Here is a 14046-nt window from a genome sequence, read left to right as displayed (position 1 = left end):
AAATTAAGCAGCTGGAGCACAGATCAGCTTCATTAGAGAAGATGGTTTACCAGTGAGCATGAAATTCTTAAAAATATAAATCTAAGAAAAACTGAGCCTGCAGGACTAGAGTTTCTTGAATAAATAACCATTACAAGACAACTTACCAGGAATCCTGCAAGTCTCAGAAACAGGGATCCAAGTGAGAAAATAACATCGTACAGATTGGCTAACAGGACTGAAATCAAACTGATTCCTATGACTGCACGTACAGTAAAAACAGTAATAGTGGAGTTGTTATGGAGGAAGAATATAGAATTACAGAATATCAGAATGTGCTTTCAGAACAATACAGCATAGTCACAAACAGAGCCCAGGAAAAATAGAGCAACTATCACCAGCTGACTCAGTGGGACGAAAGGATCTGAAACAACATTTGGTGGAAACGGAGACAAAAGACATAAAAATACAAAGTAGGACAAGATTCAGCATGGGTTGACCAAATATGCCAGGCCAAACCCATGCTCTTTAGCTATCCAAGAAATTGTTTTAAGAACAGAAATGCATAAAATACTTTTATTCAATAAAGTTTTTGATACAACGCCACATGTAATTTAGCCACAAGTCATCTAGCTGTACTGAAGGTAGCACAGAGGTGCTACTGCAAGCTTAATAGGAGGAGGTTACACATCCCTTAAGCACAGCCTAAAAAGCCTTGTAGGTGGCACAAGCATAATTGAGCCTCCTGAAAGAACACCAGCAACTGCCACTGTGTGATTTGAGACTCCCTAAACATAATGTAAGAGAAATAAGAAAAAGCCAACAATCACCTGTGGAAAGGTATGGAAACCTGAACAGTTGGAGGGAGGAATTAACTGTTGACAAAATGAAGTCCTACCAACATGTTTGTAGTAGAAAGGCACCAAAAGGTGGAAAGTTGTACAAGGTGAGGAGCTGAACCTGCCTGGCAGGTTGATGCCCATCTTCAGCCTTTCACCTGGAGATTATCTGCCTCCAGGGAGGACTGCAAGACTTGCCTCCAGTCTTGCTCAGTAAACTCCTGCTAAGAGGCTTCACTTAGCCTGGCTTTTCCTAGCACAGCCAGGTAACCCTCTTGCAGCTGCTTCCCTAAGAGGAGTCAGCATCTGCATCCCACTGGCTTGCAGCTCCACTGCCCACTACCCACATCCATCACTCCAGCAACTTAAATATTAGTTCTGGCACTACTCTTCAAAATTCAAATTACTTGCTTTTGCACAAAGACTGTGTTGTAACTACATTTGATGAGAAATAAATCAGAGAGGCAGCAGCAGCTGGAAAGACCAGGAAAAAACATTATAGGATGAAAAAATGCAGTATAAGAGGGCAGACCCCCTTATACACTGATAAAGTGTTAATTTATATGAGTGAAAGACACTTTTCACAAAGTGGGTTGTTAACAGGAACTGCCAAGAATTTCAGTTGCATTCCCAAGAAATTTTGAAGCAAGGGTGAATAACTGGGTTTGAAAAATCTGTCAACAACAAATTTACTAAAAAGAGTCACAGTTATACTGAACTTGAAAACAGAATGATGTACTGAATAACAGAAAACACAAATTAATGCAGGAAAAGTGGCTATATAGCACTACTCCCACACTAATGAACTTTGTACTACCTATATCACTCCTTAAAGATCTCAAATTATTGTGCATGATTTTTCAAACATGAGCTAACCCCTTATGTGCAATCAAAGAGGAAAATAAATCAAGAACAAAGCAGAAAACTAGCCGATATCTTTAATCACAATACACTGCTTTCTGATAGCTACATCTGCTCCTATCATCTTGCCTCAGAGACATGGACACTTTGCAAGAGATAGAGAATAAAGCAACAAGATAATCAGAAGTATGAAGCAATTTAAGTACAGAGCAACCATAAACAAATACTACATATTAAACAGACCACAGGGATCAGGGTAAGATTATAAATCCTCTAAAAAACCCTCACCCTCAGAATCAAACAATATGCCTCTAAAATTTAAAGAGTAAATAGGAAATTTGAGTTACTTAGATTGAAAAATAAAGCCTGCACAGAAACAGGTACATGTAATTTACACATAAAATAAAAAACAAATTATGTTATAAAGCAGAAAAGAGAGATGATGTTGCTTCTATACGAAAACATAGAAATCTGAAACCTGAGTCCATTCCAAGACTGTATTCCTAAAAAGAATTTCCAAGATGATAAAACTATTTTAGATTGCAACAGCCCATAACAAATATGCTGCAAATCCATGAACTTCAACTGAAACACAGGAAGCCAAAAGAAGAAGTAATATGAAGGAGAGAAGTTTGAAGGACAGTTTTGTGATGAATAAGGTGACAGAGAAATCAGCGTGACCTTGCAGAGCAGAAATAACAACTACATTCAGGAAGAGAGATAAGGATATGAAGACTTGACATATACAGTATTGTTTCAGCACAGACATGATACCAGAATCTTCTTGCCTTCTAGCTGTATTCTAGAAATATACCCTTTTTGTACTGTAAATTTAATTTGTAGAACTATTAAATTCAAACTATGCTATTTTCAAAACTGCATCAGATAGCTAGTAACATTTAAAATGTTGTGTCGCTGTCCAGAGCCAGAGATTTGATTTCTCCCTTCCCTTTGGTGATGCACCTATATTTCAAGGAGACAAGTGACATCATCTGCTCTATCTTCCCTGCAAAACCTGTGGTAGAATTTAGTGTTAAAGAAGACCTTAGATTATTCTCCAGATTCTTATTACTGCAATTGTTGTGCTGTCTGGAGCTGCTACCTGCAGAAACTCTTCCTGGTTTTTTTCCCCAATCACCAGCAATAAAAAATAGTCCTGTGTAAAAGATCAAATGCTTGACCCGACTTGACAGCTTTATTTGATCCTAACAAATCCTCAAGTAAGATACTGAAAACCAGCTGCTTAGCTCTCAGAATCCCATTACTGGCCAACCTTGCAGATGATTGCCATTTGGCTGATACCACTAGACAGTGCCAACTACACTCCTGGAAAGTCACACACACAGCTGGAGAAGCATCATAATTTCATACTGCTGTGGATGCTTAAATTCCATGAAATACACTGGTGTGTGGATTGTTCAAAGTTAACTGTATATTGCAAGCCCCACTTCTGGATGCACTGATTGCTGCTGGGCATGCTGTGAAATCATTTTTCTTTCGTGATTCCAGCCTTTTGTTTTAAGAGCTTTGAAGAACAGAATTTCAACTGAATATCTAATAGGAGCTTTGGGTATTCAAATTATACATTTGAAGACTCATAAGCAAATTAGAGCAAACAATTATAAATCCTTATCTCCTTTAAAGAAGAAGTCACATTTCAGTGGCATCTCATATCAAAAATGAGAACTGCATTACTAACTGCATAAATGTGCAGTGAAAAGACACTGACCTTCAAAGCATACTGTTCTCTCTTACAAGACACTGCTTGAAGTAAAAGGCAAGGACTAATGAAGAAATTCCCCCAAAGCCTGTCTAAGCACACTGGACTCCTTTGTTTGCAGAGACAGGAAGACAACCTGGTCCTGGGGAAGGCAGTTAAAACACAAAGCTGAAGAGGACAACATTCAGAGTTGGCTTCAGTGCAAGAAAGACATAATCAAGTGTACATTGTCAATCAGTGATAGTGGAACATTCCTCCATCCTGAATGCATTCCTTAATCACTGCCAGGGCTCTACTGGTTACAGACAGTACGTGTATCAGACTACTGACATACAGACTATTGTTCACTGTAAGTATGTGCATACATATTTGTGGGCATCCATATACACATATATATACACTTATCTAATTTATACTCTAAAAATGAAGGAAGTTGGTATGGTACACCATGGCATATAGTGCTGAATAAACATCAGTGACAAATAGTAAAAAGGAGAGGACAAAAACCAAAACAATATGTACTAAAAAAGTATGGCCTAAAGTAAACAAAAACCAGAAAAAAAGATCATCAGCACTACAGAGGGTGTCTGATCATTCTATCTATTATATTTTGGTGAGCACACTGCAGCAGTCTCATAGCACATGAAATGGGTTCAATTTGGTTGAAACAAGACTTTCAGATGCCCTTAGCAGTGCACTTAGATGCTCTATGGCAGGAATAGACTAGATCAGCCCCAGCATTAGACCTCACCTAAGTGTGGTGTAAACATAGGGTTCACTCTGCAGATCCACTCTTCCTGCATTACACTGCTTGCCTCTGCAGCCACAGACACAGATTATTCTGTTCTTCCACTATCAGGAATAAATAAGACAACAGATTTCACAGATTTTTAATGTCTTGCCAGTTCATATGTCCCCACTTGTCCCCCGACAGTGCCAGCTTGATACACAGTCTTCAGCAGAACGCAGCCGCCTACGTGCTGTCACATATGGAAGAAAGTGTTAACATAGTGATCTATATTTTAGGGGAAACAATCATTTAAGGGCTGGAGACCATTGAAAGCATCATACACTGTTTGCTAGTCAAATTCATGCACACACCAAAAAAAGCTTCGCAACCTGCTGACAAAGTTTATTCTTCCAACTGCAACACTAGTTCCCATGAAACTAATCCATAATCACTTAGCTCATCACAAAATTCACCCCACATAAATTAGGACTCCTGAAGTATCTCATATCAGATACCAAATAGAATAGGATCAGAGGAGATCCCATCCATTGGAGAACCAAAGACAATACACTAGAGATGGAATTTATTCATACACCAATAGGCTGCCCAGGGCGGTCATGGAGTGTTTCTCTCTGGAGACATGAGACATTCCCAACACACCTGGATGTGCTCCTGTGTAACCTGCTATAGACAACCCTGCCTTGGCAGAGGGATTGAACTAGATGATCTTCAGAGGTCTCTGCCAACCTACAATTCTGTGATGCATGAAACACACTGGTGTTACTGGGGTGCCCTGCCAGAGAGGTTGATAGTGCTATATCTAGAATTAACCAAACTATGTTAGGGCATGACCTTATTAGATCTCAATTATGCAGGTTCCTGACACAGTACATAATTCCCAAGGAAACAAAGCAATCCTGGAATAGGTAGAGAGCAAGCATGAATGCTTAAAAATTATCTTAAGGACTAGATGCTAAAAGATGACATTTTTACTAATACAAAGTGAGAAGAGCATTTCAAGTTATTAGAATTCCTGATGTGTTTTTTATAGGCAGAGTGTGCTTTTTCAGACTCCTACTCTTACTTCTACTCCTACTCTTCCATTTATATTTTGCCTATATAAAACATGTCATAAAGTCAGAAAAGAATAATTAAAATTAAATATTTTGAAGCTTAATTGGATTACACATGAGCATCCTGTAATGGAGAACAGCCAGGCAAGCACTGGCCTCCAGAATCTATACAATCAGTATCAAAGAAAGATCCCTTAGCTTTCATGACATATATACATATATATATAAACACATACACATATATACATATACATATATATATAATATATAAAATATATACATATACATATATATACATACAAAATACACACACAAATGTGTATATATATCTATATAAAATACACATGAATGTATGGATTTCAGTACTAATCATCTCCCCTTGACAAAATAAACAGCAAGAAGAAGAAGAACCACCTATCCTTCTTTCAAATTCATTAAAAGCTCCAGACTGAAGTGGGAAAACCAAGAACATATATCAGAAGGTCCGCAGTTTTTCCCACAGCTTATGATCTTCTTAAATATCAAAAACTTCTATACAAAACAATTTCCTTGTAATGAAAGTACTTTTTCATCTAATTAAGAAAATGTAACAACTAATTTTAAGTTTCATTTTGTAGAGGTAAACTTCCAACCATTTATTTTAATATCAGCTAAGTTTTCAATATCTATGAGTGGAAAGGTCCCATATTAAACACATATTATACTACTCAGGCAGCAACTTGCTTACAATGACACAAGTTCAGGGGATGCAAACTAGTATTTGCTTTCATTTATGCAAAATATCTTTCTGCTACTTCTTAAATTGATACAGCTAAAGGCAATTTAAATAAACTGTCCCATTCATGTCTCTAGGTTCATTACTGGGGAGAGGAGAAGGTTTAAAAACGAGAATGGCATTTTAAGACAGTAGCTCTTGGTGTGCAAGGAACTTGAGGGTCTGGGAATTTCTCTAAGGACACACCCTGGCTCTACCGTTTAAATTCTATTAAAATAAAGGCATCATTTACAGGAAGAGAGATTTCAGTAGGAGCTCTGAAAATACAATCAAACCTGTGTGATCTACAGTAGCTCTGAGTATCTCTCTAAAACACTGAAGTGCCACTTGACAAACTCCTCAGAACAAATACAGCAGCACTTAAAAAGCACAATTTGCCTTCAAAGTTAAGTACAGTATAAGGCTCTTGACTTGGTTCTTAAGTTTGTTGACTCAACATAGGGACAGGTAAGTGTTCTCAGAATCAACACACCATTGACCCAGCAAAACACTTTGTTCTAATTAGTCTATGGAGTAAAGGAAATCAAAGCAGACTAAGTTGCACTGTTTAAGACCAAAAAAGGGAAGACTCACCATTAGCAGAATTAAAAATGTCTTCAGCCCCATGTTTTAATAGTGTACTATTCCTTCAAGTAAATCAGCAGGCAAAATTAATCTCACAGATTTTTATCATGAGTACTTCAGATTTTTCAAACCACCCTTCTACAGTCATGTGTGTTGCTATACAGAATAATCAAATCATTCCAGCTTGGTGCTAAAATCCATGCAATCTCTGGAAATTCTAAGAAAATCCCCTCATTTTTTAAAAACTTCATTTGCACAAAAATATTTCAAAGCACTATATTAAAAAACAATAAAGTACGTACAGGTATGAAGACTCTTTTTAAAAGTGTCAAATTTACCTTACAGAACCTTTTAATTAACAGCTTCAAAACAACTTTGAAATTTAACTACTCCTATCCTTCCTTAACCTCTTTGAAAGAGCAGTGTTTTCATTAAAAAATACAACATTTTCTACTCTATTTTAGGGGGAGCCTAATAATTCAGAAGGCTTTGGGGAGAATTTTTTTTTAAATATACTCACCACCTCCTCCCAGTCTCCTGATGACAGCACAGTATTTAAGCCATGGGAAAAATGACAACCTGAATAATCCAAACTCTGGTCCCCAACTTTCAACTCCACAATCTCAGCTCCAGCATTTCCATCTATACCTAAACCAGTATGCACAGTTGTCTGCACCAGTTTGAATTTCTATTAGAAACTGGACACTAAGTCAAGAAAAAAAGAGCAACTCTGTAATTCTAAAACCCAGCACCCTCCTGAAAACAGCAGTAATATTTGCTTTTTGCCTGCATCTCTGCAAGAGAGGAGATGAAGGATTAAACAACTCCAGAGCAAGCCTCTGTGTCAGGCTTGCTCATTTTTTCATATCAGACCCCTAATGACTGGGGACAGTGGTGTCTCAGCTTAGGACAGTTTGAGGTTGCCATGTTCACACCAAAATAATGTACACAACACTTCAACCATCAGCTTGAGAATTTTTGCATAACCATATGGTTTTTGGCTTATCAAAGTGTACTGCTTTATCCTGAAGTGCCAGACCAGAAATCAGAAGCTGACTGTTGAGCATTTGAGGCATCCAGCAGTGATGGCTGTGCTACAACCTGGAGTCACTGCACTGAACAAGAGATGCCTGGGTGTCCTCACTACATTTTTGGGTAGTCCTGATGCTCATCAGTGTATATACCTGTCCATCAGGAGTATTACCAATCTACCACATAACCACATAAAAAGAGAATCATGAAGGACTTCAAAAGATCTGGTCCAAACTCTCAAGGGAAAGGGAGACAACATGAGATTAGCACACTGTCCAGCCACCTCTTGAAAATATCCAGCAGTGGGGGACATTGTACCAAGGACTGCTTGACCACCAAATTGATTGTTCTCAAAATACTTTTTAAAATATCTTACCTTGATACTGTACAGCTCTAAGAAGTCCAGCAGAGATCAAGCAAGTACTTAAAAGAATGACAGCCTAACCTAACAATGCTTCCATTTAAGACAGCAGATGCTTCCAATGCTATCCTTAAATGCTTCCATTTAAGACAGCAGCCAAACCTTAGCTTAGGGCTGGCACACTGGCAGTCTAGAGCTCCTCCTGCTGCAAGAATTTCCACACTGAAACCAAAGCAGTCTCAAGTGACAAACTACAATCCTATTGACTGCATTGCAACATCTAATCAAAGCTGCTGGCTTTACTGGCACAGAACTGAAAACTTGCTGCAACAATAACCTGATCTGTTAGCTTTGGGCATAAAAGCACCACATTTTTAAACCAGAAAGTACTCAACAAATATACATTGTACTTGCTAAAGATTTCTGTGACCCTTATGCAAATATTTCACAATGTGTGAAAAGACCAAAGATAATTATAGTTTGAACCATTATCACAAAGTCAATACCTACTACTACTGTTTCATAATATCTTTTTAAAAAGCTCTCACTAATTTAAGTTTCAAGAAATTGTCAAAAGTCTAAGAAGTTATGCACACTTGCAGGCTGGATAAGCACATAAAATACATCATTGAATATATCAATAAAACTACCCCCAAATGCTGAGTTCTAATTTTCGATTTGCCATTTTAATTACACAGCCTTAATAAAATAATAGTCTCAAACCCTAGGAACACAATCCAGTGTTGACTTTGAATAACACTGACTAGTCTGCAAATTAAAATCTGCTTTTTAAGCTATGACAAATATTTTTTTAGAATAATGAAGGGGCTTAATGCAGTACAAATCTTCTCTCTTTTCTTCTCTAGACCTCACTTTTCTACACCAGTCAACATTTTTTAAAACTACATGTACCAAAACCGCTTTTACACATTTGGGTAAAGAGACAACAAAAATTGAATATTTGTTCCTGAAATTCCCAAACAAATGTTAAAGCTGTATTTGGAGCACATTTTGGCATTCCCATAATCCAGGGTACACTAATTTTTCATCTCAGAACAAAGAGGGAGGATTTTGATATACTTATTCCATAACTATTTATCGACAAATGATTTTTACTGTTGGGAGACAGAATCACACTGAAACTCTGACCAACCATACCACTGTGTCCCCTCTTGAACAGTAAGGTAACAATGTGAGGACTTGTATAGAGAAAACCTAAATGAGAAACTAAAAACAATGCTATAAAGATTTAAAGTAAAGTTTACTTTTATCTTTTCATACACTTTTATCAAAACAAATTACTCTACAAGTCCCTTTTAAATAGACAGCATAGAGAAGCTTTCTATTTTACAAGGATGATGTAGTCAACTTTTTCAGTCTGCCACTCCAAGAAACATAGACCACAAAAGTACTTTTTCCTCTACACAAATTTGAGTGGCTTGAATAAATGCTTGTTGTGAAACAGATTTAAACAAGCCAGTGCACATAACATATGTTCAATTTCATTGTGATTCATTTTGGCTGGTTTCGTGAAGAAAAACCAGCATCTGTATACATTGAGCTTAAAACAGATAGTCACATGGAATTTACACTGCACTCATTAATCTCTTTCCGCCTGCATTTAAATCTCTGGAATTACCTTATCCTTCAAACAACTGTACTGGTATAGTTTGTTTTTTCCATTCACTCCAGACAACATACAAGACTGGGGACTCACTGCTCACTGATGGACTCACATTTTCTGTATCTTCCTGACCCTGCTGTGGCACAGCCACAAACCACGATTCCACCTTTTCCTTTCACTGGAATACTTCTCAGTATCTACTTTTAAATGGATCAACTGTCAGCACTGAAAATAGCATTAGAAATTATTGTTATTCCCCTTGAGAATACCACTTAATAGGCTTATGCAAATTATGTACCTTTTATTTACTGCCCTAGACAAACCTAAAGGGAACAGGTTGTCAGCAACAGCTCTGTTCCCCAGTCACATGCTCAGCCCACTCATTAGGGGTGGCAGAGCGCTGCATTTAGATTGTCATTCAAGAAATAATAAAGGATCTCTTGAGACATCTTGCCAAGACAAGTATACTCATGGAGTCTTCATAAACTACGAAATCACAAACTCAATTATTTCCTAAAAATTTAAATGTGCAAAGTGCTTTAAAACTTTTGGGTTATTTGAAGTACATCTTCACATTCAAGTGAATGCAAGGAAATGCACCCATAGCTGCTTCAAGCTGGCTGCTACCACAGCCATTGAGAAACACTTCAGAAGTGAGAATAATCACACTTTTGGTATCATTGTCTTCAGGTATCACCTTTAAACTTTCCTGTTTCAGATGGAAGTACCAATTCTATTTCAAAATCATGGGGCAGCCAAATGAGCTGAATAGGGCGAAGATGCAAGTTCATGAACCAAGAATAAAACCTTCTGAGAAAGTCCTGAGTCATTTTTGGGCAGTTGAGACTGTTTAGAGAGAGGAGCTTTCAAGTTTCAAGTTACTCACATACAAGTATACTTTGTTTGAGTGCTAAGGATTCTAGCAAAAGTCAGTGCACATGCAGCAGTCTGTCAAGCCTCACCGTTCCAGCATTTAAGATCAGACTAGCTTTCCAATTTATGAGTATTCCACTTGCCAAGACCAATGTATTCTTTTTATTTGCTATATAAGTTGCAGTACTGCAGCCTTTGTCACAGAGCTGATTTATGAACCTGATTTATAGAACCACAGAATCATTTAGGTTGGAAAAGACCTTGAACATTGAGTACAACCATTAACCCACTACTGGCAGGTCCATCACTAAACCATGTCCCCAAGTGCCACATCAAGACGTCTTTTAAACACCTCCAGGGATGGTGACTCCACCATTTCCTTGTGAAGCCTGTTACAATGCTTAACAACACTTTCCAGGCAGAATTGTTTTTCATAATATGAGGCTATTTCCTCTTGTCCATGGGCAGGACATCCTTCACTAGACCAGGCTGCTCAGAGCCCCACTCAGCCCAGCCCTGAACACATCCAGGGATGGGGAAGCCACAACTTCTCTGGAAAACCTGTTTCACTGTCCCACCACCCTGATACCCTGATGGTAAAGATTTTCTTCCTAGTATCTAATCTAAACCTACCCTTTCAGTTTGAATCCACTCCCCCTTGTCCTGTCACTACACACTCTTGTGAATAGTCTCTCTCCAGCTTTCCTGTAGGTTCCCTTTGGGTACTAGAATGCCACACTAAGTGCATCCCCATGCCTTCTCTTCTCCAAGCTGAGCAAACCCAGTTCTCTCAGCCTTTCCTCAAAGGAAAGGTGCTTCATCCCTACAATCATCTGTGAATGCACTTTGAGAAATAACCACCCAAGCATTAGCACATACATTAAATAATTTGCAAAAGGGCCAGAAGGATTTGCTGACCTGCTCTAGGCTATTAAAGGACTCTAACACTTCCTAAAGCAAAATTTCTCTCCTCCTCAAGCAGTTACCATTTTTCACCTCTGTGTCTACCCAAAAAATTTCACCCACCTTAATGAGTGTATCACAATGCCTTTAAAAACACCGAAAAAACTAATTACCCCTTCTGTAGCTTTAAGAACTGAACAGTTCATCTCCCAAAAAAACACATTTATTCAATGCAGCACTTGGATGCACTCAGTTTGCCAATAGCTGTGTGGAGAGTAAGGGATGCTGCTGTTGCCTTAGTGATTTCTCATTCTGCGCCAAATAACCATTAAAAAAAAAAAAGAAAAAAAAAAAAAAAAAGAAGAAAAAATTATGCACTCCTCCCCACCTCAAACGTTACCAAAAATTGTCTCTACAGTTGTCTACAACTTGTCACTCTGCCTACAGCAGTCAGCTGTGAAATCCAGGTCTGGGACAGCTGGCACATTACTCTGACTACACAGCTGGGATTAGCAACACTTCTTGATATGAAGCTCAAGAGGGAGTTCTTGGATAGGGTTTTGTTGTTGTTGTTTGTTTGAAGATTCTTTCAACTGAAGTTCTAAGTGCTTTCATCAAGAACCCATCTATTAGAATAACCTAATTAGCCCAGACCCAGTATTTAGAAGTGATGCCTGTTGTGTATGCAGCTAGCCACCAAAGTTTTCCAATACAAGCAGAACCCATTCAGATCTTAGAATTCATTTATTCATTAACAATTTGGAGGGGTGCCAGCTCAATATTAAAAGTGACAGATGTTCATAATGTAATGTCTAACAACTGCAACAGCTTTCTGATAAAACAGAAAGTAGGTTTTCACTGGCTTAACTGCCATTAGCATGTCCAACACAAAGTAAAGAATACAATAAAAAGGTGAAGTATTAACAATTCACACATTTTAAATTAGTTCATGTCCTCAGAGAACTAAAGAATTCTAATTGCACTGGTAAGCTCCCATATCTGTTTGATATCAGTGTTGTTCTGCCTTCTCTCTTGAAGTCTACTATCCCTACATACTTTTTCTTATATCATTACTGTATATTCCTTGGGTTGAGCAATACCTTCTCTGAAATTTGCCCAGAACAGAACAAAAACAAAAAACTCAAATCCCTTCCCTTCCTGTGAGTAATCAGAGCTAATGCTTAGTAACAGTTAGGTGATTTCTGCTGCTCTTGGCCCACAGTGAGCATCTGCAGAAGTTCCAGCTACTGACCAAAACCACATACACTGAAGGATATCACGTTGGTTGAATGACCCAAAAAGGATAACTTGGATTTCTTCAAATCTAGCTACTCACTACTACATACAGCCATATTCCTACCCTTCTCAGTGTACAGCTGAAGATAAGGTAGACTGCTTACATTACAGTAATTTCTGCAGAGTGGTTCAGGAATTCCTACCACTGTTCAGAATGAATAGGAAACCTTCACATTCAGCCTTGCTTATGAACAAAAATGAGCTTGATATGGTATCAGCTCACTCAGTCTCCTGAAAAGCTAACAACGAACATTCAGACTCAATACAAGATTTGCAAAATCCACACATTTATCTTTCTGCACAAAGACTGAATGGTGAGAAATTCTCTCTCCCATGTCAGCTAATTCCTGCATTTGTGATAGAGTCAGCACTAACAGAAACAACATAAAGGAAGTATGAGAGAAGGGAACACAAAGTGAGGCACAACATGTGTGCCAAAATAAGTTTATTCTATAACCATCAACAAGAGCAATTTATGGCTATCTATCAGCCCCTTGCCTGAACATAGGAGAACAGCAGAAGTTTGTCTCAGGACAGTGAATCTCAGTCATAAGCCACTGATTTAGGCAGGACAAAAAGATTTCAGAGAATTCCAAAGATAAAACCTAAAGCTTTTCCTTGTTATATATAGAAATAGTAAATAAAAAAGTTAAGTTTAAAAAGCCTGAATGCACTGTTCAAACTCACATTATAGGTTATCATGAGATCTAAGCTTTCACCTTCAGCATTTTTCTGTCGTTTTGCAAAGACCCAACTCACAAATACCAGGCATTAAAGTACACAGAAGCGCTCAGTGAATTTTAAGTAACCTATGTGTAAACAACAAAAAAACTATTTTTACACAGCATAGAAACTGAGCTCATAGAATCTGCTCAGAGAAAACAAAACAAATAGAGGAAAACAAACAAGTTACAGCTTTATAGTTAGAAATTCCTGGTTTCTCCCATCACCTTAAACGTCCTTAACCACTATATAAGCTCTCATGACTGAAGAACTTGAGTCACCATACATTAATATCATAATGATCAAACACAGAGCCATACTTGTGAGCAACTTCAAGTCACCCTTATCTTAACAACTGGTTTGTTCTTATGCTGAGCCATCTCATTAAACATTCTCAAGTTAAATCCTGGCCAGTGACATCTACAAAGGCAGTATTGAGCTCTGAGAGCTTTGCACCTCTTCCAAAATGTATTTACAGCTTTCGGCAACATATGGCACTTTTTGTGTGAATCACAAATGTCTGCCCACCACATTTCAAGGAGGGTGAAATTCTAAGGGAATTGATGAAAAGTGTAAGAGAATTAAGAATATGAAGTTTGGATTCATTCCTGAAACGGATTTAGTATTTGTGGCTTTCAGAAATTAAATACCCACTATTTCACTGATTTTGTGGCAACATTTTTAGCCTAGTGT

The 14046-nt window shown here is 37.9% G+C and overlaps 1 protein-coding gene across 1 annotated transcript in view; it reads right to left on the bottom strand.

Annotated features, from left to right (window-relative positions):
- Positions 1-14046, bottom strand: part of DDX10 (DEAD-box helicase 10) — a 156274-nt gene that overhangs the window by 81991 nt on the left and 60237 nt on the right. The window lies entirely within an intron of this gene.

This window comes from Erithacus rubecula, assembly GCF_903797595.1.
Source record: "Erithacus rubecula genome assembly, chromosome: 1".
NCBI lineage: Eukaryota > Metazoa > Chordata > Aves > Passeriformes > Muscicapidae > Erithacus > Erithacus rubecula.
Note: the sequence above shows the minus strand (reverse complement) of the source record. Positions and strands in the feature narration are given on the sequence as shown.